At 60.3% G+C, this 25643-nt stretch overlaps 1 protein-coding gene across 1 annotated transcript in view; it reads left to right on the top strand.

The window, feature by feature from the left end:
- The first annotated feature begins 11373 nt into the window (after window positions 1-11373).
- Window positions 11374-25643, top strand: part of SULF2 (sulfatase 2) — a 79776-nt gene continuing 65506 nt past the window's right edge. Inside the window, exon 1 of the mRNA XM_055137517.1 lies at window positions 11374-11897. The gene's annotated coding sequence lies outside the window, so the exon portion shown is untranslated. The remainder of the gene's footprint in view (window positions 11898-25643) is intronic.

Genomic DNA, 25643 nt, shown 5'->3' with positions numbered 1-25643 from the left:
TGTGGGGGAAGGCAGGATGCACTCTCGGACCCCTGCAGGGCTGCCCCGGGTCCCCCGGGTCCCCCTAGACTCACACACACAGACACACACACACACACACACAGACACACACACACACACACACACACACACATACCCCTTTGTTCTCTGCATCCTGGGGGTTGGGGCATCCCCCCCAAGCTAGCTCGGGGCCAGAAGGGGTGAGTCATGCTGCTCTCCCCCACGCATCCCAATCCCTGTCCCCACGCTCCCCTCTGCACTTCTAGGAAGGTGGGAAGTGTGGCCTTGGGAGTGGGCCTGGGGCTTTCCTTTGGGGCAAGTGTGCGGACACCCTCCTCCTCCTCCTCCTCCTCCTCCTCCTCCTCCTCGCCCCCCCCCCGGGGCCCGCCCCAGCCAGAAGGACCTTCTAGACGGCAACCTGGACTTCTGCCAGCCCTGTCCCCACCCACTGCCCCCTTCCCACCAGCCCAGCAACCCAGACGGCCTCGGGGGTTGCTGACCTGCACGCTCAGAAATTACCTGCGCGTTGATTTCGGGGTCACCCAGGTGTCTGGGGCGCCTCTTGGGCAACCTTCCGCCTCGCTCCCCAGTTTCCCAAGGCCCCACCCCCGAGCAGGGCTCCCAGCCCAACCGCAAAGTCGACTCACCTGGGGGACTTTCAAACACCCCACGCCCATGAGGGAGCTTATTAGGAGTGATAAGAAAGTTCTAGAACTGGATTCTGGTGTGCCGGTTGCACAACCAGGAGGATTGGAAGATCCGTGGTCGGTCCCCCCCGAAAGGCGGGGGCAGTTTGGGGAGAGGGGAGCTGGACCTCCGAGAAGTGGCGCGTGACTGCTCTCAACATCTCAATCCAGACCCCAGGCCCACCCGAGTCTCGGGAGCGGAGCCTGGGCGGTGCGTGTTCCTTCGGTGTCACCCTCTGGGGACACGGCTTTGGAGGAGACACTGAATCCGTTCCGTGGGGCTGCCCACATGCTGGCAGGTGGAAGCCGGAAATGCAAACCAGGTGTGGGCCAGCCCCAGGGTGGCAGCTTCCAGGGCGGCCTGCCGTCTCGAATCCCTTGGCTTGCGGCCCCATCGCCTCAGCCCTGCCTCCGTCTTCCCAAGGCCTCCTCACTCTCTTCCTGTTTCCTCTTCTGCAGCAGGTCAGGGGCCAGGGGTCTCCTAAGCAGTGCTCGGGAGGTCTGGGGGCTCCCAGCAATTCCCGGGTTCAGAGTAAAGGCTTGAGGATGCTGTGCCGCCCGACCCCTGTGGTGTCAGAATCTTCTGGGCCATCCCAGCAGTGCCGGGGGATTTTTAGGGCCACACCCAGCCAGGAACCACGGCTGCCAAGAAGCAAACCCAGGGTGAGCGCGCACCCTCTCTGAGCGCCCCCCCATCTTCTGTTCGTCATGCAAGGACACCGCCCACGGGTCAGGCCCACCCTCAGTCACCGTCCCCCTGTCTGAGCCCCATCTTCAAAGACCCTCTTCCCAAATACGGTCACATTCAGAGATCCCAGGTGGACTGGGAGACCGGGGGCTCCCGTTCCACCCAGCATGCAGGGAAGCGGGGCAGTGAGTCTCTTGGGATGAACAACCCAATAACATGTGTGACCCCACTAGGGGCAGCCACGGGGCCTTCGGAGGGGCCAAGGTGGGGCAGAGCCTCACCCCTCCCCAGGGGCCCCGCAACAAGGGTCCCCTGCAGCTCCCAGACACACGGGAGGAGGAGGGGAACAGGAAATCCCTGGCTCAAACTCATTTCTCAACCAGCCCCATCTGCCTCGGAGCCCTCCATGGACAAAATCTCACAAAGTCTCTTCCCAGCAGCTCCCGGGTTGGCAGGGGCAGGAAGAGAGGAGGGGGGGGGGGTCACGATCAGCCCCAGAGATCAAATGTCAGGGGCTGGAGCAATAACACAGCAGTTAGGGTGTTTGCCTCGCACGCGGCCGACCCCGGTTCGATTCCCAGCATCCCGTATGGTCCCCTGAGCACTGCCAAGAGTAATTCCTGAGTGCAGAGCTAGGAGGAGTAATCCCTGAGCATCGCTGGGTGTGACCGCCCCCCCCCCAAAAAAAAACCCCACAGAGATCAAATGTCAGGGAGACATACCTACCGGCCTCATCCCTCAATTCACTGAATTTCACAAGCACCTTTGGGGGAAGGTTCTTCTCGCCCTATTTTCCGGGGTCTTGATTTTCTGGACATCTCCCAACTCTACAACACTAACACCCCAGTGGGAGCACACCAGACTGGGTGGGATGTACCCTAGAAGCGCCCTAAGCTCGACTTACAAAGGCATTAACGCAGAAGCCGAGCCTGCGACCACAGCTCAGCAAACCCTCAGGCAAGGACCTCATGTCCCCACGGTGAGACACAACAATTCTCACACATTTTCTTCTACAGAAGCAGCTTTTGAGGATTCCATTAGCCATTTAGAGGTCGAAAGCAATATAAAATAAATTCCTGTGGGCCTGCTGCGGGGCCAGGCTGGAGGGGGGCAGGGAAAAGGCGGACAGTGGTAGAGGGAAGGGGGCAGGGGTGGCGGGGTTGGGGTCAGAATATTGAATGCTCTCAACAGAGCATCCTGAATAACTCTGTAAATTCATGATGTTTAAATAATGTGGAGGTAACGGGGAGGAAAAGAAAGAAAACCAGAGTCCATGGGCTGAGGGCTCAGTTCAATAGGCAGAACACTGGCTTTTCCTGCAGGGGACCCGGGTTCGAGCCCCAGCACGGCCAGACACAGGCAGGAGCAGCGTCCAGCACAGTCAGTGTGACCCAGAAATCACAGAAAGAAAATCAGGATTCAGAGAGCCAGAGTGCTTGGCCCAGGTTCTCACAGCTCCTGGGAGACGGGGAACTGGGGTTGAGCCCAAACATTTGAGTCTTTTTTGTTGTTGTTGGTGGGTGGGGTTTACACTCAGTGATGCTCAGGACTTACTCCTGGTAGTGTTGGGGGGACCATATGGGATGCCGGGAATCGAACTGGGGTCTGTCGTGTGCAAGGCAAATGCCCTCCCCGCTATGCTATCGCTCCTGCCCCAAACTTTTTGCGTCTTCAATCCGGACTCTGAGAGCTGTGTGGCAGAATCAGCTTTGCGGTCTGTCCGCTTAGAAAGCAATTCCCGGGTGTGTTTCCAGCGGCCTCTACAGCAAAGGCCATCTGTGCCCCCACGGAGCCGGACTCGCCCTCTCCGTCCACGCTGCGGTAGGGCAGAGACTCTCATACCCTCCACGATGACCAGGAAAGGCCAAGAAGGGGCATCGGTGGAGGGAAGTGGATGCTGGGGAAGGGGTTGGTGTTGAAACGCTGTATGCCCGAAACCCAGTCAGGAACAATGTTGTCATTTCACCGTGACTAAATGAAAAAAATAAATTCCAACAAAAAGAAGAGGGTCGAGGCTATAGACAGGCGTCTTTAGCCCCGGGGAGGGCAGACAACGATGAGAAACCACAGGACATTCCTGCCCGGGTCAGGGCGAGGCCCGGTTCCAGTCCCCAGACCTCAGGTCCAGCCCAGCACACTGGGTCATTGCCTTGGTCTTAGCAATGGGTGCGGGGAGATTATAGCCAGTAAGCTGTGTCAGACGAGCACAGTCCCCGGGCTTCTGCTCAGGTGTGGTGGAGGGGGCAGACGAGGGAAGGGGGAGTTGTTAGCTTACACAATTAAAGTCTGGCTTCAGGCATGGCTCGACCTAGGTCTTCACCCACATTCTATTTCTCTATGTCTCTACAGCACAGATTTCCGCAGGCATCGTAACCCAGTGCGGTGAATCGTCTGACTGTTGTCACCCACGGGTCTAGAGTCTGCTGATGGTTTGGCACGGTGCTCCAGCTCGGAGTCATGACAAGCTGAAACCCAGACCTAATACTAGTGGCCGTGGCTGGAGGCTTATCTTCCCTTTCATGCTTCCGAGCTGTGGAAAATTCAGTTCCGGTGGTTAAGAGACAATGATACCCTCTTTTTGTTTATTTGTTTGCTTTTTTTAGTTGGATGAAAATGACTCTGCCAACTGGCGTCCTCTGCAAGATACTATTTTCCTTTCCAAAGCCCACTGGATTATCTCTAATTCTGGAAGGACCAAGTTAAGGAGACAGTCACCTGATTAGGTCAGGCCCAGCCAGGCCTAGTTCCTTTCTAGGACTTTCACTTGATTAGATCAGGCCCACCCCCCAAATTCTCCTTTTGGTTCCCTTCAATTCAACTGATTTAGGGCCTTGATTGTACCTCAATACCCCTTCACTTAATCATAGCAAAATCCGTCATATCCACACTTCTACCCACACTCAAAGGGAAGAGCACCACAGAACCACGGACCGGAGGAGCAGTCATTTGGGAGCCTTCTAGAGCCACAGCTCTATTCACCCACCTCACGACCCCACTTCTGCCTTCATGCCAGGCCCACGTGTGGCCTCTGGTGGCTTTTCAATGATCACCCTGTATCAAAGCCAGAGAAAGGACAGTCCTATTCCAGTCCACGTCATAGAGCAGATGAGAAGCACAGTGGCCCCAAATGGGTCTCGTACCCATGTCTGGACTAACTATGGGTCAGATTGGCCACCGGGGGAGGCCCAGGGACGCAGGGCTGAGTCAAAGGGCCCGGGACAATTCCCTGGAGGTGCAGGGACTGGGCACAGTCACAGCCACTTTCCCAAGTGAAATCCGTTTCCTGTTCTAACAGCCAGACAGACACATGCCGGAAGCCTTCGCCACTTCCCCGGAACTCGGCAAACGCGTCTCTGCCTGCACGCGCTCCGGGGAAGGCTGCCTTTCTTTCCAATTAGAGGCAATTTTGGTTGTCTCAATTCCCAACACTTGTCTCGATTTCCTAACTTGATTTTATGACAATGTTGGCTGGAAAACATGTTTGTTCCTTACCTGTCCCTACACGGAGACATGGAGTAGCACACGGCCTCCCTCAAAACTGCCCAGACCAGGGTGTCCAGACATGTGGATCAAGGGCGCGAGTGCCTGCTTTACACACGTGAGCCCTGCTTCCCTCGCTAGCACCAGGTGGCCCCTGGACACCAGGGAGTGGCCCTCGTGACGACTGTGACAACAACAACCATTTGTCTGTTTGTTTGGAGGCCATACTCAGTGATGCTCAAGGGTTACTCCTGACGCTGCACTCAGGAATGAGTCCTGGCGGTGCTCAGGGGACCGTAGGGGATGCCAGGGATCCCAGCTGGGATCTTGGATCGACAGATGCCTTCACCGCTATACTACACTCTGACCCCACAACTCTTTTCAAATGTACAGGCCTCTGGCAAAGGAAAATTCAGAACAAGCTACCGACCAGACGGGAGTGGAAGGAGAGCTCTTAAATCCGTGTCTGTCCCACTGGACCCGCCGGCCTGCAGGGAGCGGGGTCTCCTGCCCCCTGCCCCCACCCCGGGTTCCTGTGCCTCCGAGCCTGGGGGCCCCTCCCGGGACTCACTCAGGGCAAGGGTCAAACATGCAACCGCAGACTCTGCGGCATCAGCCCACATGCCCGCTGTGGACAATCAGCTCCTTTTCCAGGCTGAATGTTGACCCCTCCCGCGGGCCTCTCTGGGGGGCTGCCTGTGGCCAATAGTGTGGTCACCGCAGCACTTCCAAGAAGTTTTCCCCAGGGCATTACGCTGGGAGAGTGCGTCTGTGGGAGCCTGTGCGAGGCCAACGGTGCTTAAAACCACAGGCCTCTGGCCAGTCGGTTGAACATCAGCTAGAAGGACACAAGAGAGGCCCGTTGTTCGGTGACGGGCACCGTCCTGAGCTCTTTGTCCAGAGACTCGTTCGTGGCCCACGACCACCCCAGGCAGCAGAGACGTGAGTCGGCAGCCTCACTCGGCGGGTGGGTTGAAGGACAGTAACACACCGCCAGGAACTGGTGCCCGAACCCTGGGGTCTCATTGGGCTTCAGCTCGAGACCCACCATGAGAGACTCGTTCATCCCCTCAGCAAGTGCCTGTGGAGGCCTGACTCTACGCCCAGCATCGTCCTGGGTCCAGGGAGCACGCAGAGAAGGGGCTGGGGCGGCCCTGCTCTCTGTCGCCAGCGTGGGGACAAGTGAGGAGGGCAGGAACGGACCACGATCGCAGACACAGAATCAAACCACACCTGCCTCTGTGCCAGGTTACAGGAAGGCAAGAAGGCGGGGTGCGGGGGGGGTGGGGGGGGAGAGACAGAGAATGAGGGAAATGAGGGAAATCGAGGGACATCTTTCAGTAAAACTGACCCGAGAGAACTCCCAAGGAGGTGACCTGGGCACGGGGACATCATTCCTGAAGGACAGCCAGGAACAAGGGGAAAACCTTGGGGGAAGGAAGAGAATTCTAAGGAGTAGACAAAGCATGTACAAAGGTCCTGAGGTGGGCTGATGGGGAAAGGGGGAGGAGTTGAGGAGCAAAGTGACACCAGAGTGATTTTGTCCTTATGTGTGAGCTTGGGAGGGATGACGGGATAATAACTGCTCCTTCCCTGACAGGAACGGCAGGAACAGGACCGAGAGGCTATGCCAGAGAGCAACTTCCTTTAGGAGATTAGAGGGACAATTGTTGATGCCAGGGGGAGGGGATGGTATCTCCGCCATACATTTCCTTCCTCTCTCTGACATTTTCAAAAAGCTTGGAGCCAGAGCGGAGCTGTTGAAGAGGAGGGTCCCACCCTGAGCGTCTCGTGATCCTGCTAAGGAACTAATTGGAATTTCCACCCAAGAGGGGCGGGAACCGGAGCTCGGTAGGATCTGGTCGGTTTTGGCCTCAGCACCGCAGGGGGCCTGGATTTTCACCATCAGCTTTTGGAGACAGAGGTGGGATCTCTCCCGAGAGCCCCAGGGTGGCGCGTGTGTCTCCATCCGAGGCCGTGACTTTCCCTTACTCGCCTCCCGGTCAGGCACCAACATGCACGTGTTTGACCATCACCCACGTGACAACCCCCCACGTCATCGCTGGAACCCCTGTTCTTCCCATGAGCAAACGGAGATGTGGGGAGGTGCCCCAGGGGCAGGCAGGGCGGCAGACCAGCAGGGCCAGCGCCATGCTCTCCTTCCGCTCCTAAGTGGACCCCGCCAAGGGTCCTCAGACAGGAGCCATTTGGATCCAAGCTCACAAGTGAATTTTCTGGACGCCGATTGTCAAACGTGGCTCGTGGCCCCGGTGACAAAGTAAATTGAGTTGCTCCTGGGACAGACCGGACCCTACGCCCTCCCCCTTTGGGAAACCCGGGTCCACGAGAGACCCACGAGCTCCATCTTGTCCACAGAACTTTGCAGCTGCACTGCCCCGGGCTTGTGACTCATTTTAATACTCAATTACACGGGCACTAATGCTGCTGATGTATCTGTTTCATCTCATCACAAATTACAGAAAATTCACAGGCTTAATCTTTCTCGCTCGCCTATCCAGAGAGAACTATTGGTGTATTGTTAAGCTCCTAGACAAACTATCACTGTTTACTGCCTTCTTAACGAGAGCCAGCCCGACAGTCTGTCACTGGTAAGAATTCAGAATAAACATCGTTGCTTACCGAGATCACTCATAAGAAGCCCCCAGGAGACTGCAATTATACCCGTTTATAATTCTCCTACCTCCCAATCTAACCCTTGATTCATGAATGTGCACTTTTAGGCGTCGGGCGTTAGAATAAATTAGACTATACAATTACGTGTAATTAAGGGGGGAAATGGGTTCCGGGCTGCACAGATTAGTCCTGTTATGCTGAAGTAAAGCATGTCTGTGTCAGCCTGCTGGCCTGGGAGGCAGCGCAGAGCACAATTAATGGGCTTCTGACTTAATGGGGGTTTATGGTGCTGTTTTTCATTATCACAATATCTCGAGAAATATAAACAGTTCCCCGCTAATGCAACTGCATTTCTCCCGACAAGACAGCTTGGGTCTAAGTGAAAACTCAGCAGAATGAACCGCACATTTATAATGTCATGGATGAGGCCGGGATTGGGGGATTTTTTATTTTTTTCCCCAACCCTTGCAACACTGTCCCCATTCGTGAGACTCTGAATTTTGATCCCAGCCCCTGGAGGGTGGATACCGCCACCGCTGCTTTTGTGGAGGCAAGTTACAGCCAAACTGTGGGGTTTATTAAAGCCACCTGTGGCCCGGTTCTGGGACACGCATTCCCGGGCCTCCCGTCGTCGGCAGCCCCGGTTGGACCCTTCATGTTGCTCCTTCGCACGCCAATTTGTTTGAGAGATGTGAAAAGCTGAGCTTTTACGACGCTCATAAAATCCCATCTACGCCAAGCCAAATCCAGCCCGGAGTGGCTGGGACGAGCCGATTGAATTTCAGCCCCTGGATGGGGATAAAGAAACTCACAGCAGGAAGGAGTTCTCTTTAATTGTTGCAGGGGAATGAGGGCTCAAGAACCACAGTCTGGCCTTGCTCGGCGGCTCGGCCAGACTGTTTTCTGCAGGAGAGGAAATGAGGCACAGAGGTATCCTGAGAAAGGTCCCCCGGAGGTTAAAGCAACAAGGGGTGGGGGCGGGGCAGGGCTGAGCAGCCTGAGAGGCCAGGCAGAGGCGCCACAGAAGGACAGAAGGACAGAGCAAAGGGCGGGCTGGTTAGAGATGCCGAACTGGAGAAACTCGAGGGCCCCAGGGGTGGTGTTGGGGTGGGGGGCAGACAGAGCCCCTCGTTATCTAGCCCCTGAGACCTCTTAAAACTCTCCAGGGCAAACATTGAGTCCCCGGTATTGTCAGAAGCTCCCTTTTATTTTTTCTTTTTGGGTCACGCCTGGCGATGCACAGGGGTTACTCCTGGCTCTGCACTCAGGAATCACCCCTGGCGGTGCTCGGAGGACTAAATGGGATGCCGGGATTCGAACCCAAGTCAGCCGCGTGTAAGGCAAATGCCCTACCTGCTGTGCTATTGCTCCAGAAGCTCCCATTTACCAGGATGGAACTTACACAAAATCTGGGGTCTGAAACCTACACAGGCATATGCACTCCCAGAAACACATACACACGCACGCACGCATGCACACACTTACAAGTCCGTGCCCTCCCCCTAATAAAGAGTAAGACGTGCCCATGTTTGGCCCACCCAGCCACAGCAGAAAGACTATCCAAGCAGGGCTGGAAAGATAGTGTCATGGGGAGGGGCGTTTGCCTTTGCACTCGGCCAGCCTGGGTTCGATTCCCAGCACCGCCAGGAGTGATTCGGTGTGCAGAGCCAGGGGTCACCCCTGAGCATCGCTGGGCATGACCCCCAAACAAAAAAATGAATATCCAAAAAGATAATTCGAAGCCACTGCCCCGGGCCTGCCCACAGCCCCGCATCCAGATTGTGCGCTACTAGGCCTCCTTCCGTGACCCCTGGGGTCCAACTGGGAGGGGAGGGCAGTCAGGACTGCTGCAGGCGGGACCCTCGAAGAAACAGAGCTATTGGCACCAGCTGCCTCAGGCCGGGGCAGCTCATGTGCTTTTGAACTGGTGGCGGTGACACCCCCTTCACCTCTGAAATGCCCTGCAAAACCCTATAGGAAAAAAAGTCCATAACATTGCACGCGGCCAACCTGGGTTCGATCCCCAGTATCCCATATGGTCCCCCAAGCACCTCCAGGAGTAATTCCTGAGTGTAAAGCCAGGAGTAACCCCTGAGCATCGCTAGGTGTGACCCAAAAAGCAAAAAAAAAAAAAAAAAAAAAAACCAACTCTCTCTAAAAAAAAAAAAGTCCATAACAGGCAGATCTCATCTCTGCTCACATCCCCCAGCCCCTTTCCCTCCCATCCCTTCTCCCCCGTCCCCCCCTCCCCCCCACCTGCTCTCACCCAGCCCACCCACCTACGAGTATCCAGGAGGAAATTTGCCCTGTAGGAGAGTTCTCACGTGATCTGGCTGTGTCAGTTTCAGGCTGACTTGGTGACACCGGGGCGACTCTGCTCCTTTCTACGCTTCAGTCCTTGTGGTAGACAGCTAAAAGGACGGCAGGGATGACCAGGTGGGAGAGTGTGCTGGCATCACAGACCCTACCAGAGCTGCACTGTCCCCTCCAGGATCCCCTGAACCCCCCCCCCACACACACAGCTGCTGCAAATTAAGATCTTTGCACTGGGCACAAGGCATATGGATCCCCGAGATGTAGTAAGAACCAAAGGATGCCCTAACAGTTCACGAGCAATGCTTATACGACAAGTCAGAGTGATGCTCTGGGCACACACAGTAAGGGACATTATTGTGAATTTCCTCCGTTTCCCGTGGTGCTACTTAAAAAGATGTTTGATTCTATACCCGGCCCCCCTGGCCCCTGTGCCGGACATCACTGTAGGGCATTGCCCCTCAACACATCCACCCTCCTGAGGTAGAGAGGGAGGGGTCCCCATTATTGGGAGTGGGGGGGTCCCGGTGATGGTGAAGACGTCTGATATATATATATATATATATATATATATATATATATATATATTCTTTTCTCTCCAGCCCGACGAGGGCTGAAGATGAGCCATGTCAGCTGTGCCAAAGGTGGGGCGGGAATCTGAGCTGGAAAAGCCAGCTCCAGGTTTTTCTAATTTATCTGGTGTGTAAACTGATCTGGCAAGGATCAGGGGAGGCTAGGCAGAAAACTCTAGAGCCGCCAATCCGGTCAAGACCCCCAACTTGAAGTTCAGATAAACAACAAGGAATGTTTGAGCCCGAGCATAGCACGGGCACCGCCTGTGTCTTGACTGATTGAAGAGGACATCCTGAACCAGAGAAAGGTGATCCTGGGGGGGGGGGGGGGGCCTCCGGAGCGGGGGTGGGGGGGTGGTTGGAGAGTCTGGCTCAGAGCCAAGCTTCTCAGGGGGGGCGTCTGGGCGCCACCGGTTGGAGTCGGCGGCTCAGGGATGGATGAATGCTCTCTCCGGGACTTGGGGGTTCACATCTGCAAAGTGGACTTGGAAGGCTGCGACTAGGCTGGAACAAGTGACTGTCGCCTACAAGTGCGGGCCTCTTTCCCTCAACCACTCAGTCCGTTTTCCGCGGCTACTGGTGGGTTTTCGCTGGGCCCACCCGGGCAGCCCCAGCCCCTTCGGTGGCGCTGGGGACGTCGAAACCGCGGACCACAGCACCACCTGGAGTCCAAGTCCTCCTCTCTGGCGCGAAGCCGGTTCGTCCTTTCTTTTCCTACTCCGGCACCTTTTCTGGGCAGAGGCTGCCGTTTTCACTTGAGCTCAAGTGAATGTCTCGAGAAGCTTCCGGAGCGCGTGGGCAGGTCCCGAGCGCGTGGGCCCCTCGCCCGGCGACCTCGCGGGGGCCTGGGGCTGCCGCCAGCGTCTGCCCGGAGCGCGGGGCTGGAGGTGGCGACGAGCTCCTGGCTCTGGGCAAAGGCAGCGGGCGCTTGCAGCGCCGGGCGAGCTCTGCCCAGAGCAGATAAAAAAGAAAACATTTATTAACGTGTCGTGGCGAGGGGAGCGCGCGGCCCGGGGCCGCTGCACGCCCCGCGGAACGCTGGGCTCCTGCCAGCCCCGAGGGAGGAGGAGAGGCAGCAGAGGCGAGGATTCTCTGCGCCTCTAGCCAAGTGGACCTGATCGATGGCCCTCCAGACTTCAGCGCGAGCTGTGATTTATTAGCGCTGGCCCCGGCTCTGCTCCGCGCGCGCACACACACACACACACACACACACACGCACACACGCGCGCACACACACACGCACACGCCTCGGGCGGGCGTCCCTCCCTCCCCTCCAGCTCCCCGGCGAACCCCACAGCTGTTTCAACTCTCCGCCCGCCGAGTGCGCGTCTGGGTCCCGGCGGGGGTGCGCGCTCGGCGCCGGGAGCTCGGCCAGCCGGGTCCCGAGGCGCCCGGAGACCGAGAGCCGCCCGGACCCCCCGCGCGCGCTCCGCAGCTGCCCGCTCCGGGGCCGGACTGCGGGGGCCAGCGGCGCGCGCCGGGCACCGCCGGGGACCGCCGGGCCGCGCGTCCATCGAGCCGAAGGTAAAGCGCCCGCGCGCGCGGGGTGGAAAGGGGGGGCGCGGGGCGGGCGCCGCGGAGGGTCCCCCCCCACACCGCCCGGGCCTGGCGCTCGCCGCCCCCCACCCCCAGCGTCCGGATCGGGCCACGCGGAGCCCCGGGGCCGGCGCGGAGGGCCGGGCTGGGCGAGGGGAGCGCGGCCCAGCGGGGCGCGGACCCGGACTTTGGCAAGGGCGGCGCGCCGGGGCGGGGGCGGGCGCGGGGATGCGGCGGCGGCGCCGAGTCCCCCCGCGCCCCGCGGCCGGGCCGGGCTGCGGCAGAGGCGGCTGCGCCCCGCGCGGGGTGAGGCCGCCGGGGCCGGGCGCGGGGCGCGGGGCCGGGGGGCGGGGCGGCGGCGCCCCACGGCCTGGCCGAGCTGGGCCCGAGCGCCGCCCAGGTGAGCCGCGGCCGCTGGGTTGCGCCCGGAGGGAGGCGCGGGCGGGCCGGTCCGCTGGACCTGGCTGCGGGGCCGTTGCGCCCGGCGCGGGTGCGCGGGTGCGCGCGGGGCCGGCCTGGCTGACCCCTCCGAGTTTACACCCGGCGGGCGGCCGCGAGCCAGACCACGTGGGGCTTGTCCGGGCAGGACACGCGAGCGCGGTGGACCGGATCTTCAGGCGACTCTCCGAGCCCCAAAGGGCAAACGGGATGGAGCCGGCAAACTTCCTCCCGGGCCGGGCCGAGCCCAGTTCCCGTCTCCAGGAGAGACCCCCGACGCGACTCCCGGTGGGGGGTAGTGGGGAGGGGGGCGCGGGGCGTCCGGCCGAGGGGGCCCGCGGCGGCAAACATTCCCATCTGGTGTTCATTCATTCTCTCCGCCCGCCTTGGCGAAGCTCTTCCCGGCCAGGTGCGGCGGGGTGTGTCCTGGGGGAAACTGAGTCGGCCGGTATCCCCTCCCCCCCGCCCCGGGGCAGCCCCGGAAAGAGGGGTCGGAGTGCGGAAACGCCCGGAGTCCGCACGGCCTCGCCGCCCTGCGCCGTGACGCGGCGTTTCCCCACCCGCCCTGCACCGTGACCCCGCGTTCCCCCACCGGCCCCAGGCCAGGACACGCCCCCTGCGCAGCGGGACCCTCCTTTGGGCCCTCCCGGCCGCTCTGGGCCCCTGCTCCAAATTCTCAGTCCCTGCCCCCTCCCGTCTCTGGACAGCCTTTGCTGCAGCTTGTTTTAATCACTTTTTGAGTTAAAAGTCAATATTTAATTCACCGAGTAATTACATTCAGCTTACGTTTGAATCTGGGTATTTGCACATCTGTGCTTGTCAGGACAGTGGTCCCCAACCCCCCATCTGGCCCCCACCGCTTCTGCAGTGCCCCCACTCGCTCTCCTTGGGGAGGGAAGGGCCTTTTGTCCAGCAGCTTCTGGGTCCCAGGAGACCCCGAGCGCCCCTGAGCTGGGGTCCTCTCTCACTCTCCCACCGAGGGGCGTGCAGGGGCCTCTCTGCGTCTTCCCTTCCCAGCCCGGCCCACCAGAGGGTTTCTTGAAGTCAGTGCCCCTGGGGCCTCCAGAAAGGGGCAGGGCAGACCCCAGATCACTCAGTGCCCGGCGCTGCGTGCCCCGGGGTTTCACAGAGAGATGTTCTTCTGTCCCCGTGGGGGCTGTCTCCTGGGCGCGGGAGGGCCCCGCTGCCCCCACAGGTCTGCTTTCTGTGCATAGCGCCCGGCTGGACCTCTGCCTGGCCCGGGCGCAGTGTGGGTTCCGGCTTTGGGCTGAGTGTATGTTTATTGGATTTTTTTATTTGAATCTGCGGCTTTTTCTGAAACCCTAATAACATGTTAAGTTTTCAAACTTAAGGGCTGAACGGAGAGATGTAAAATGGTTGTAAAAAGCCTGAACTTGGAGAAGGACTGTGCGGAGGCGGGGGTGGTGGGAGGGTGGTGTATATGCACCTGTGCATGTGTGTGCGTTTGTGTTCACCTATGCGTGTGTGTGTGCACCCGTGCTTGTATACCCCCATGCATGTGTGTGCATCTGCATGTGTGTGCATGTGTGCACCTGTGTGTGCACTTGTGCATGTGTGTGCACTTGTATGTGCACACCAGTGCGTGTGCATGCACCTGTGCATATGTGCACCTCTCATGTTACCTGTGCTTGTGTGCACCTGTTGTGTTTGTCCTGTACCCATGTGTATATGTGTATATGTGCATGTGTGCACCTGTGCGTGTGTGTGCATGTGTGTACTCATGCCTGTGCCCATGCCTGTGTGTATTATCCACCTGCTCCCCTCTGCTGCTCCCTCTCACCCCATCCTAAGGCGCTGGCTGCAACGTACTCCCCCCACCCCCCTCGAAGACCGCCTTCAGATGTGGGGATGACACTCTCCCTGGGTCTGGCCCATTTCTCTCTTTGGACCTGCCTCAAGGGGAGCTGCCTCTGGTCCCCCCTATGACAGAATCGGAGAGCCACCCCCAGGCGAGGAGTCACTCGCTCCCCTGCTCGCCGCTCAGTGTGGACACAGGCTGGGAGGGGCAGCAGGCAGCATCCACGGTGTGTCGGGGGGAGGGGCTGGGCCTGCTCCCTGCCCTCGGCACCACAGCTGCGGGGCTCGTCCCCAAGGCCTGTGCAGAGGTCCTGTTCTGGAGGAAACTGAGGCACAGAGGGACGGGGGCTTGTCAGCTGCTGGTCAGTGGCTCTGGGGTCCACTCTGACCTTGGCCTTTATCAGGAGAAGTGTAGGCTCGGCAGGGACCAGCCAACTGGGAAACGAGGGGCCCTTGGCAATGCCATGGCTCTCCTCTAACCTTGCGTGTGGCGGCCTCTGGGGTTTGGGTTTTGTTTCCGAGGGATTGCTCTGAGGAAGACACGTCTGCGGGGTGGCAGTCCTGCCCTCTGCCCCCGAACGCACACGCTCGCCTCGGCCCGGTGTGGAGGACAGAGCAGGTCTGAGAGAGCTGGGGGGCGGCTGGCGCCCACCTGCAGCCCCTCCAGAGGTGCAGACCCTGTGGGGAAACCTTCTGCTGGCTGGGTGGTCCAGGGCCCAGTACAGCTGGAGCCCCCCAGGGCAAGGGGCACGGCCTCTCCCCGCCGACCCGCAGCCCACGGAGGCCCCCCGGGCTGCCGTCCAGCGGCCACCTCCTGACAGACGCTGGTGGGGAACCCGCAAGGCCCCTCATCCGGATTCCAGGCGTACCTAATTGGAAGATCATTAAGATCATTATAATTAATTGGCATCCTGATAAATGGCGTGATTGCCTAATTGGGTGGTTGCTAGGGAACCAGGCCTCATTTGGAGTTGCCGGGGGCAGAGGCGTTGGGCTGGCCGCTGGGGGGGTGTTGGGGTAACAGACCCGGCAGGTAAGCAGGGGCAGGAGGGTTGACGGGGCAGCCACCCAGTCGCAGTGGCTGTCCCCAGAGTGGCCCGGGGGATGGCAGCAAGAATCCTGGGCATCGGGGTCCTCCTGGTCAGCAACACAGAAGACAAAAGACAGGAGCCAGCTGGCACCCGCCTCCCTGCACGGGGAGGTCCCCCTGCCTCGGGCCAGCGAGGTCCCCGCTGAGGGTGGCGGGTTCCTGGCCCCGGTTCTGCATGCGGGGCCGGCAAGCGATGGGACAGTGCAGATGTGTGGGCGTTGGTCCCTGCCTGGGAGCATCACCTCACCGACGCACTGTCAGCTGCCACCTGCCCACTCGGTGCCCGGGAGCAGGCGCTCTCCCTCGAGGGGCTCACGCTCTCCCAGGCTGCCCCAGGAGGCAGCTGGTTGGTCTCTTCAGGAATGAGGCTGTGGACAGCCAGGGCTGAGCTTGTGTTGGACACAGGCGCCCCGGTCCCACGGCTGCTCGTGCCATTGAGGGGTCTGCCCGGGAGCTGGCCCCCCGGTGTGGGGCTAAAACGGGAGGGAACAGCCTTGTTCCCGCCATGCCCAGCCAGCCCCCGTCTCCTGCAGCCTGGATCTCATTAACACAGGCCCTGTGTCCTGTCCAGAACCAGGGGTGGGGGGAGGGCCCTGGGCTGAGACCCCGCAGTCCAGAAGAACACGGGTGGGTTCCCGGGAAGGCAGGAGAGTCCCCATGAAGGGCGGTGAGGGGCTGTCTCCATCAGGCACAGGGGGCTTCCCCTCCCTGCCCACCGAGCTCAGCGCCCTGGGAGAACCAACCCTTCCCTTCCTGCCCTCCAGCCTGCACTTCCCAGGGGTGGGGAGCAGGGCTTGCACGACCCTCAGGGTCAGCTGCAGAGCCCAGCCCCGGGCGGGGGGTCCTGATGCTGGCTGTGCCCGGCTCTATCCCAGCAAAGCCATTTGGAAAGAGGACGTTGGTCTGTGCGATGATCTGGGGGCTGCCGGAAGGCCCAACCCGGAGAAGAGCTATGGCCCTGTGGGGGCACGCTGGGCCCGGTGCCCAGGAGACCGCCTTGCTGGTGGGTGTGTTTTATCGGGAAGCTGCTGTGTGCCTCATGCTGCAGTGGCATTGGGGTGAACTGGATGGGGCACCCCACTTTCCTGGAATGCGTAATCAAAGGGTGAGCAGGGTGCAAACAGCGCTTTGAGCAACAGCTCCATCTTGAGGGTGAGCTGGTCTCGGAAAGGGCCGGGGAAGAACATTCCAGAAAGGAGGGCCGGCCAGGGCTCAGGACAGGAGCCGGGGAAACGGGTTGTTCCCAAGTTGATCACGGGGCTGGGGGATGGGTTCAGTGGTCAGGCCTGGCCTGCACAGGGACCCAAGTGTGGCCCTGCCCCCAGAACCCCCCCCCAACAACTCCCTGGAGGCCCCCAGCTCAACTGGACCCCAAATGGAACCATTTTGCCCAGGGTGGTCCCTAGACCCCACGGAGCATAAGTGGGGAGTTTCGCCAAAACAAAACTCACAGGAAGCTGGAATGCGGTGCTGCAGGGGGCGCGGAGGAGGGCAGGTCCCACCTGTGCAAACAGACAGGTGACGGGGATCTGCCAAGAGCTACTGTGGTGTCGTGGAGCAGCGCCGGGGTGCTCTGGGTTGCTGGGTGCTCAGAAGGAGGGAGTGGGTGCCGCAGGTACAGAGTGAGTGGGGTTAAACTTCTCCAGGGCAGGGGGCGGTCCCCAGCAGGGAAGGGTCAGCTGCCCCATCCACAGTATGTAAGAGTCAGCAGGGACCTGGCAGACGGGAGAGCAGGGGTGCCAGGGTGACGGAAGAACAGGGGTGTGGAATGACGAGAAGCAGGGGTGCAAGGTGATGGTAGTGTGGGGTGATGGGAGAGCAGGGGTGATGGGAGAACAGGGGTGTGGAGCGATGGGAGAGCAAGGGGTGTGGGGATGATGGGGAGAGGGATACAGGGTGATGGGAGAGCAGGGGTGTGGAGTGACGGGAGAGCAGGGGTGTGGGGATGATGGGGAGAGGGATATGGGGTGATGGGAGAGCAGGGGTGCGGGGTGATGGGAGAGCAGGGGTGGGGGGTGATGGGAGAGAAGGGGTGCAGAGTGATGGGAGAGCAGGGGTGTGGGGTGATGGGAGAGCAGGGGTGTGGGGATGACGAGGAGAGGGATATGGGGTGATGGGAGAGCAGGGGTGCGGAGTGACGGGAGAGCAGGGGTGCAAGGTGATGGTAGTGCAGGGTGACAGGAGAGCAGGGGTCCTGGGGTGACGGGAGACCTGGCTCTGAGCAGTGGGCAGTGTTGGGTCTGCAGGACACTGGACCCCAAGGCCTTGGGGACTGGCCCCGAGCATCCTGGGAGCACGGATTTTATTCTCCGGTGTGGTTTTCCCCCTCCTGGGTGCCATGAATCTATTTGATGAATATTTTTAGCATGTCCCGCGCACTCAGTTCTGCTGGATGCTCCTGATGTTCCCAACTGCACGGCCGCCTCGCTCACGGATGCTCTCAGACGGAAGCGTCCGCCTTCGGTAACCCAGGCACAGCCTCGGGACAGTCATTCCAGGTCACGCAGCACCTGACCCCACTGGCCGCCCCGGGCCCGCTTTGGGAAATGAGCCGTCGGAGGGAGCTTTGAAACTTCTGCTCCAGCCCAGACTCAGACGGGGTGGAATGCTCTTGAACCGGAGACCACCACTGTTTCGAATTCTCCATGGTCCCTTCATAGGATTCCAGAACGCTCACCGCTCGGTAGCCCCGGCTTCTGGCGTGCAGCTCCGTCTGCTGAAAGGCCAGGCCCCCGTGCACATCTGGGCTCGGCCGCAAACTGGGATCAATTATGTCCCGCACGCTCAGTCGTTAGGAGCGGGCCCGAGTGTGCGAGCTGGCGGGCAGCACCCTCCCCGGGGACCCCGAGCGCTCCCCCAGAAATGTTTGGCCAGGTGGGAGCCAGATGTGTTCGGACGTGGCCGTATGGCCCGACCGCCCCGTTGGCTCCTGGTCAGGAGCCCAGCGGGTGACATGACCCACCTCAGCGACCAGAGAGGGTTTATTTTCCAAGACCTGCAGAGGCATGACTAGCCCGCAGCCCGGCAGGCTGGGCCATGAATGCTCTGGTGAAAATCAGGTCACCCCAAAGCTGCAGCACCGGCCTCCTTTAGTGACAGACCCTGTCCGCAGACTTCTAAATACCAGTCCACGTCTCTGGACATTTCAGACAACTGGGAAGAGGCCTGCTAGGCCTCTTCAAGCCTCTGACAGGCTTGAAGTCCTCATGATTGGTGTGTTAGTCAGGATGAATTCACTGCGAGTAGCAGGAAGAAAACCCGGCTATGCGTAGCCTTTGCAATCAGGACATTTAATTCTCATAACAAAAGTCCAGTAGCACAGCGGGTAGGGCATTTGCCTTGCATGACCGGGGTTTGATTCCTCCGTCCCTCTCAGAGAGCCTGGCAAGCTACCGAGAGTATCCCACCCGCATGGCAGAGCCTGGCAAGCTCCCCGTGCCGTATTCGATATGCCAAGAACAGTAGCAACAAGTCTCACAATGGAGGAGCCAGAGTGATAGGACAGCGGTTACGGCATTTGCCTCGCAATGCGGCTGATCCGGGTTCGGTCCCTGGCACCCCATATGGCCCCAGAGCCCAGGCGGGAGTGATATGCGATGAGGTTGAAATCTGAGGTTGGGTAAACCGTACATATGGAATTTGATCTTGACTGACTATAAAGGTGGGAGCTATGAATAACTTTGTAAATTACAGTATCTCAATAAAAAAAATATTTTTTAAAAAAGTCTCACAATGGAGACGTTACTGGTGCCCACTCAAGCAAATCGATGAACAGCGGGACAACAGTGCTACAACAGTGCTAACAGTGCAACAAGAGTCCAAAAGGAGAGAGTCCAGGGGTCAGTTTGTTGGTAAAATAATGTCATCAGGGACCCGGGATCTTCCAGGGCTGTCTGCTGTGCTCTGCGCGTCTTTGGCCTCGTTGTTTCGTGGTCTCAGGGTGGCTGCAGCTGCTCCAGACATTGCATTTTGTTCAAAGCAATATTAAAGGAAAGAACCTGTCTCCCTTTCAATCAGGGAACAGAGTCCTTCCAAGGACTCCTCTACCCCAGCCGACTTTGCCTTCTGGCAAAGGTTCCGTCCTCGCCTTGACACCAAACACCGGCCAACCAAGTGGACTTTTCATGTTTGACTCCGCCGAGTGGCTCCCCAGATCAGCATATCGAACACCCTCTTCTCCGAGCAAATATGTTTGCCACGCTCCCCTGGAACAAATCCCCGGATCATGTCATCTCTCCACACCTTTTTATTTTTCCAATCAATCACCCTCACCGTGCTTCAAAGGAAAACTGAACTGGGACATGAGTCGGCGGGGGCGGGGGGAAGCCAGTTACCGGCACCCCCCAGCGTTCAGAGGGAATCGTGAGAATGTGGCGCGAACCCCAAGGCTGGGGGCCTGGGGTGCCTGAGCTGCCCCCGTGCAGAATGGCTCTGAGCAGAGCAGTGGGAAACGTGGCCAGATCCCCAGAGGAACGTGCAGGCTTTCCTCAGTTTCCCCGCGGCTCACACGGCTGGAGCTCCCTCGGACCCGGATTCAGTCAGGCGCCCTCGTAACAGGCACACCTGCAGGGGGGAGGGTCTGGCGGAAGCCCCGGGTGCTGGGCGGGGTGGTTCTCCTCCACCCTGTGAGGTGCAGAGCTCCCTGTCCGTTCCTGCACCCTGTGCCGCCAGAAGCACCCCCGGGCTGTGTGATCACAGACATGCACCATCCCGAGAATCCCCGGAGGGTGGGTCCACCCACGTGGGAGCCAGACTTCTCTTGACTGCGGGGGGGGGGGGGGGGGGGGCACTGCCACCCCCGGGCCGTCAGCCGCCTCTCTGGCTGGGGGCCTGAGAAGCCAGCCCGTTTCTGCCCCCAGGTGCTCCCTCTGCGCTTCCCCCTCTCGCCCTCTCCCTGCAGTGAGGACGTGGCCACATCGGGCTCTGCACCCAGCAGCGATGACGTCGGGCTTCCCCGAGCCCAACAGAGTGGAAGCTCAGGCTGGCTTGAGGCCAGTGCCAGCCCTGCGCCCGGGGGAAGGGGGGGGGGTCCCCGGGGACCAGCAGACAGCACTCACTGGAAAAGTGTCCCCAGCTACGGGCAGTCCTGGGATGTTCACTGTCGCTTTTTAAGTCCCCACACTGAGCAGTTTGAGTCTGAGTGACGGCGAACCCCCACAGTGCAGAAACAAATGGGGGGGGTGGGGGGGCGGGGAGGGCAGGGCACGGCTGGCTGCTGCTCTGATGCCACGCACACTTGGAGGACATCCTCCACTTCCCCTCGCCAATTCAAAGGGCAAAGTCGAGCTCAGATGCGGGCAGGACCATGAAGGCGCCTCACCCGGCGTCTCCGTCTCTCCCACAGTGCAGTGGAGGTGATAACAGAGGCGGCGATAAGGCCCGTGGTGAGAATCCCGCGCTGGCCCCGGGCCCGCCACCATCCGGCTAGCCTATGATTCCAAGCGGACGAGCAGGCCCTGTCCCCAGAGATGTGGCCACGAGCAGGAACAGACTGTGCGGCAGGGCACGAGTCAGGAGCCCCACACCACCCCCCCGTGCTCGCCTCAGGCTTGGGGCCTCCAAGGCTGGGCCCAGTGACCGCCCCCCCCCCCCCCGCCCCTGTGCCTGCCCCAGGCTCGGGGCCTCCAAGGCTGGGCCCAGTGACCCGTGGAGAACCGTCTGGTGCTGGAGAAGGAACAGAGCTGACTGCCTTGCATGCCCGCACACTTGCTCTCAAACCCGGCGCGTCCTCTCTCCAGCCCCATTTGCCCCATTTTACAGGGATCTGGGGATCAGAGCAGCTGACTGACTTGCCCCGCTGGCCTCGGCTCCTGGGGGGGCCTGTGAGGGTGGGGGCCCAGAAAGTCAGGCTCGGGGGTCTGCTCCCCGCTTTGCCAGGATGGCACCCGACTCTCAGCCCTCAGTCTTCCTCCCTTCTTCATCTCCTGCCCTAATGGACCCCTGATGCCCCAACAACTCAAAGCTCATTCCCTGCCCCCACCCCACCCCTCCCTCCCGGAGAGGCTGGTCTGTGGCAACAGGCTGTCTCAGAGTCTAGATTAAACACTGAGCTACGACTAACCTCTGTGCACCACCAAGTGGGAGGGAGGGAGGGAGGAAGGAAGGAAGGAAGGAAGGAAGGAAGGAAGGAAGGAAGGAAGGAAGGAAGGAAGGAAGGAAGGAAGGAAGGAAGGAGCAAATGAACGAATGAATGAATGAATGAATCAGATACTAGGAGCACAAACAGAAAGCCCTGTTCTGGGGCTGGAGCGATAGCACAGCGGGTAGGGCATTTTTGCCTTGCACGCGGCTGACCTGGGTTTAATTCCCAGCATCCCGTATGGTTCCCCGAGCACCGTCAGCAGTAATTCCTGAGTGCATGAGCCAGGAGTAACCCCTGTGCATCGCTGGGTGTGACCCAAAAAAAAAATAGAAAGCACTGTTCTACTCTCTCCTTGCAAGAAAGGAAGGAAAGAAGGAAGAAGGGCACAGAAAGGAAAAAAAGGAAAAGAGGAGGAAAGAAGAGAAAGTGGAAAAGACAGGACAACAGAAAAAAAGAGGAAAAGAACGGGAGGGAAGGAGGTTGCCCAGGCACCCAGCTCGATCCTGGACCCACCCTGGCAGGGGTGCCCACGGAGGTGCGGGTCCCACTCAGGTGCGAGTGGGCGGAGGTCAGGGACTTCGAAAGGGATGTGCATTGCCACGGCCTGGCCCCAGCAGACACCCCTCGGTGAGTCTCTTCCATGGCAACCACCCATTTTCCGGGCACTGCTGGGGGCAGAAGCCCCCCTCCGGGGCAGAGCTGGCTCCCTGCCTGGCCACACGGCACGGCCTCGCCCCAGCCTGCAGAGATGAGTGACCAGCACCTGGGCCGGAGAGTGGCCAGTTGTGAGGGAGACACGGGCCCCGTGGGGGCCAGGTGCCCACGCACCTTTCCTTCGGAGAAGCACCCTTGACGGCCGCCCCCCCAAAAAACCTCTCTCCCACCCCGGCAGTCTGTTTGCAGGAGCTAATTAGGTTGCAGCCTGCTCCCGGGCTGGAAAATGGACCCGTCACTCGAAATTCGCTCCACTCGCGTCTCTAAATTTAGCGGGATCTTGGGTAAAAGTTGATTTAGATGTCCTCCTCCGCCTGGGAGCGCGCGCGCCTCCAAATGTGAGCGTCGGGCTGTTTCCAAGGGGAGCTAATGAGGCTCTGGCAGGAGGGGCCAGCACCGTGCCCGGGCCTGGGCGCTGGGGGGAAAGGGAAGAACTAATTGGTCCGTGGTCCGGGGCGGTTCCAGTGGCCGTTTATCTCTTTGATGTTCTCGGGAGGAGGAAACGGCAGCGTGTGGAAACATAAGGATGTGTGCTGTGCGGTAAACAACGCGGCTGGAGGCGGGTGGGAGCCGGGCCTGGCCCTCGGGTCCTCACTGAGAAGCAACCCCCAATTAGGCGTGAATAATGACTCTGTTCTGGGCGACTTTATTGCTTTTGGCCACAGGCCTTTTGCAGAAATAACTTTGTAACTGGCTGCCAGGGATACTTTTGTCCACTTAAGACAAAAGAACAAAGAACAGAGGTGGGAATTTCTGTCTCTCACTCCGGTTCCTGCAACACCCAGGCGGGTCAGAGACCCGGGCTCCTTGGCAGGGGGTGTTAGTGGACGCTATGTGCCAGGGGGTGCTGGTGGACTTTGTGTGCCCAGGGGGTGCTGGTGATCACTGTGTGCCCAGGGGGGTGTTGGTAGACACTGTGTGCCCAGAGGGTGCTGGTGATCACTGTGTGCCCAGGGGGTGCTGGTGATCATTGTGTGCCCAGGAGGTGCCGGTGATCACTGTGTGCCCAGGGGGTGCTGGTGATCACTGTGTGCCCAGGGGGTGCTGGTAGACGCTGTGTGCCCAGGGGGTGCTGGTGGACGCTGTGTGCCCAGAGGTGTTACTGTGTGCCCCGTGGGTGCCAGCAGACCTCCGCCTGCCTCCTCTCTGTCGTGCCTTGCCCGTCCTGCTGTCCTCACTGCCACCTCAGGAACGTTGCACTTTTCTGCTCGATGCTCAGAAGGTCTCTTCCTCTGGTTTGTCTTCTCACCCACCTCCAGCATTCAGCGTCACTGTCACCTCCTCCCAGAGGCCTCCCCTGATTTACTCTCTTGCCTCTCACCCTGACGCCTTCTTCCTTGCGAGCTCCTCGGAGCATCTGAAATTCATCTCCACTCACTGAGCTTTCTCTGTCCCCCACCCAAACGTCACCTCCCGGGACAGAGGCTCGGTCCGCCTCATGTCCTCTGCCATTCACAGGATCCTGCGATCCCTGGCACACACTGTCTGGGGCTAGGGCAGGACCAGGATCTGGAAGGATGGGACAGCCCAGCCCAGCCCCCAGGCCATAGCACCTCACATGTTGGCTCGCGGGGGGGCCCCCCGGGACCCTCAGTCGGGCTGCATTGCTCAGTCCTCCTGCTAGCTCCGAACAGCCCCCAAAGCCCGAGTGCCCGTGTGGGGCCCTAGTGCAGGGCCTGTGAGGTGGACGCCCCCCGAGGGGGGGGCTTCACTCCCTCGCTGCAGGGATCTGCGGGAATGAAAGGCCTTGCTGGAAAAAAATTCTCAGCCAAGGGGCCACCGCTGACTAGCAGAACCGTGGGGTGAAGGTCATTCAGCACCCTGGGGGTGACCCGCTCACCAGAAATTTCCCAGCAGCTGCCTGGTTGCGGCCACATCCCGTACACCCCAGGAGAAACGTCCCTTGACACTCAGACCAGAGCGGAGCCTGCAGCCCCACTCCTGGTGGCATCTGCCTGGCTCCGCCCAGGCCCCAGCCCTCAGGGTCAAAGGGCAGAGCAGGGGTTAGGCGGGGAAGGGGTATGGGAAAGGGAGTGTGGACTAGGGCACATTAGTTAGCTCCAGTTCTCCAGATCAGATCCTGCCCTTCAGGTTGGGTTTCGGGGTTTGTTAGCCCTCGGGGCGGACAAAGGGAGCCCCCGTTTCTGAGGCAAGAACAGGGTGCCCTCTGCGCCTTCACGTGGCCCTGGACAGGGTTTCTGCATTTCCCGCCTTTGAGGGGTCCATGCAAAGGAAGATTAGGGTTGGGGGAGCGTGGGGGACACCCCGAAGTCTTCCTGGAACTCAGAGGACCGGTAACAGGGCCTGGAGGCAAACTCCAAAGCCCAGACAGACCCGGCAGAGATCAGGCTCCCGTCCCTCCTGCCCCCCTGTGCCCCCCTGGCCCCGCTGTGCCCCCGCTTCTCCTCTGCAGACGGCTGGAGTGGGCCAGGCCCCCTCCTGGAACGGGGCTGGTGTAGGCTCGCTGGGAAAAGACAGGTCCCCTGTTTGAGGGCCGGGACTCTCGCTTTCGGAGCCCAAAGAGCCATCAGAGAAAACTGCCCAGAGGTGGGGGGGCAGTGTCTTGGAGCCCCCCCTCCATCCCTGCCGCACGGAGCCCGCCTACCACCTCGGTGCCCCGTGCCCAGCGCCCACGGCCTCTGCCGGCAGCAGCCACAGCTGCTGATTCAGGCCTGGCTCAGCGTCTTCTCGGCCGAGGGGGACACTGGGAGCGGAGAGCGTCCCCCCCCCCCCCACCCCGCCCCCTGCCGTGCCCTGCCCCAGTTCTGCACACCAGCTCCTGAGCAGGCAGAAAGGGGTGTCAGGTCAGGTCGGGACCGCCCAGGACCGGGGCGTGCACTTTGCATGCCGGGACCTGGCTCTAGCCCGGCGCCCCCTGCGGTCCTGTACCCCAGGTGTGACCCTGGAGGACCCCCGCACTGCAGGGCCTGGGCGCCGCATGTCCTGGGGCCTGAGCTGGAACCACACTCAGGCTGGGTGAGGCCCCAGGACAGGCCCCAGGCCCTAAAGCCCCAAATAGAAATTGTGTCCCTGCCCTGGAGGGCCCGTCGGCCCACAGAAACAGCGTGAGGGCCTCACTCCGCAGACCCCCTGCCCTGTCCGCCGTCCCCCCGCACCCCCTCACCCGCACTCGGTGCTCCCACACAGTCCAGGAAGGTCCTGCTAAACCCCGAGTCTGCCCACCTGCCCAGGCTGGATCCCTCCAGCCTCCCTCCTGCACCTCACGCCAGCCCCGGTGCCTTTGTCACCCACACTCCACCCCTGCACCCCTGCTTTGCTTCCCCAGCCCCGTGCCTGGGACTCTGGTCCCCTCACTGTCCGCAGGCCCGAGGCCCGAATCTCTCTCCTGCTGCAGAGGGGCGGGACTCAGAGAGCTGTTTGCTGATCCGGGGGACAACACGCCACAGCCCCTCCCTCCCACACACAGACACTCATAATGTACACACAGTCCATAGATACGCAGCACATATATGCATGTGCACATGCATGTACACATGGGCAGGTATGCATACGCATATGTAGATACATACCCACAATTCACAGCACATACACACATACAGAACGCGTATATTCATGTGTATACAACAGACGT

Source organism: Sorex araneus, chromosome 5 (assembly GCF_027595985.1).
Source record: "Sorex araneus isolate mSorAra2 chromosome 5, mSorAra2.pri, whole genome shotgun sequence".
NCBI classification, from domain to species: Eukaryota; Metazoa; Chordata; class Mammalia; order Eulipotyphla; family Soricidae; genus Sorex; species Sorex araneus.
The sequence above is the reverse complement of the archived record's forward strand: the minus strand, read 5'-3'. Positions and strand labels throughout refer to the sequence as shown.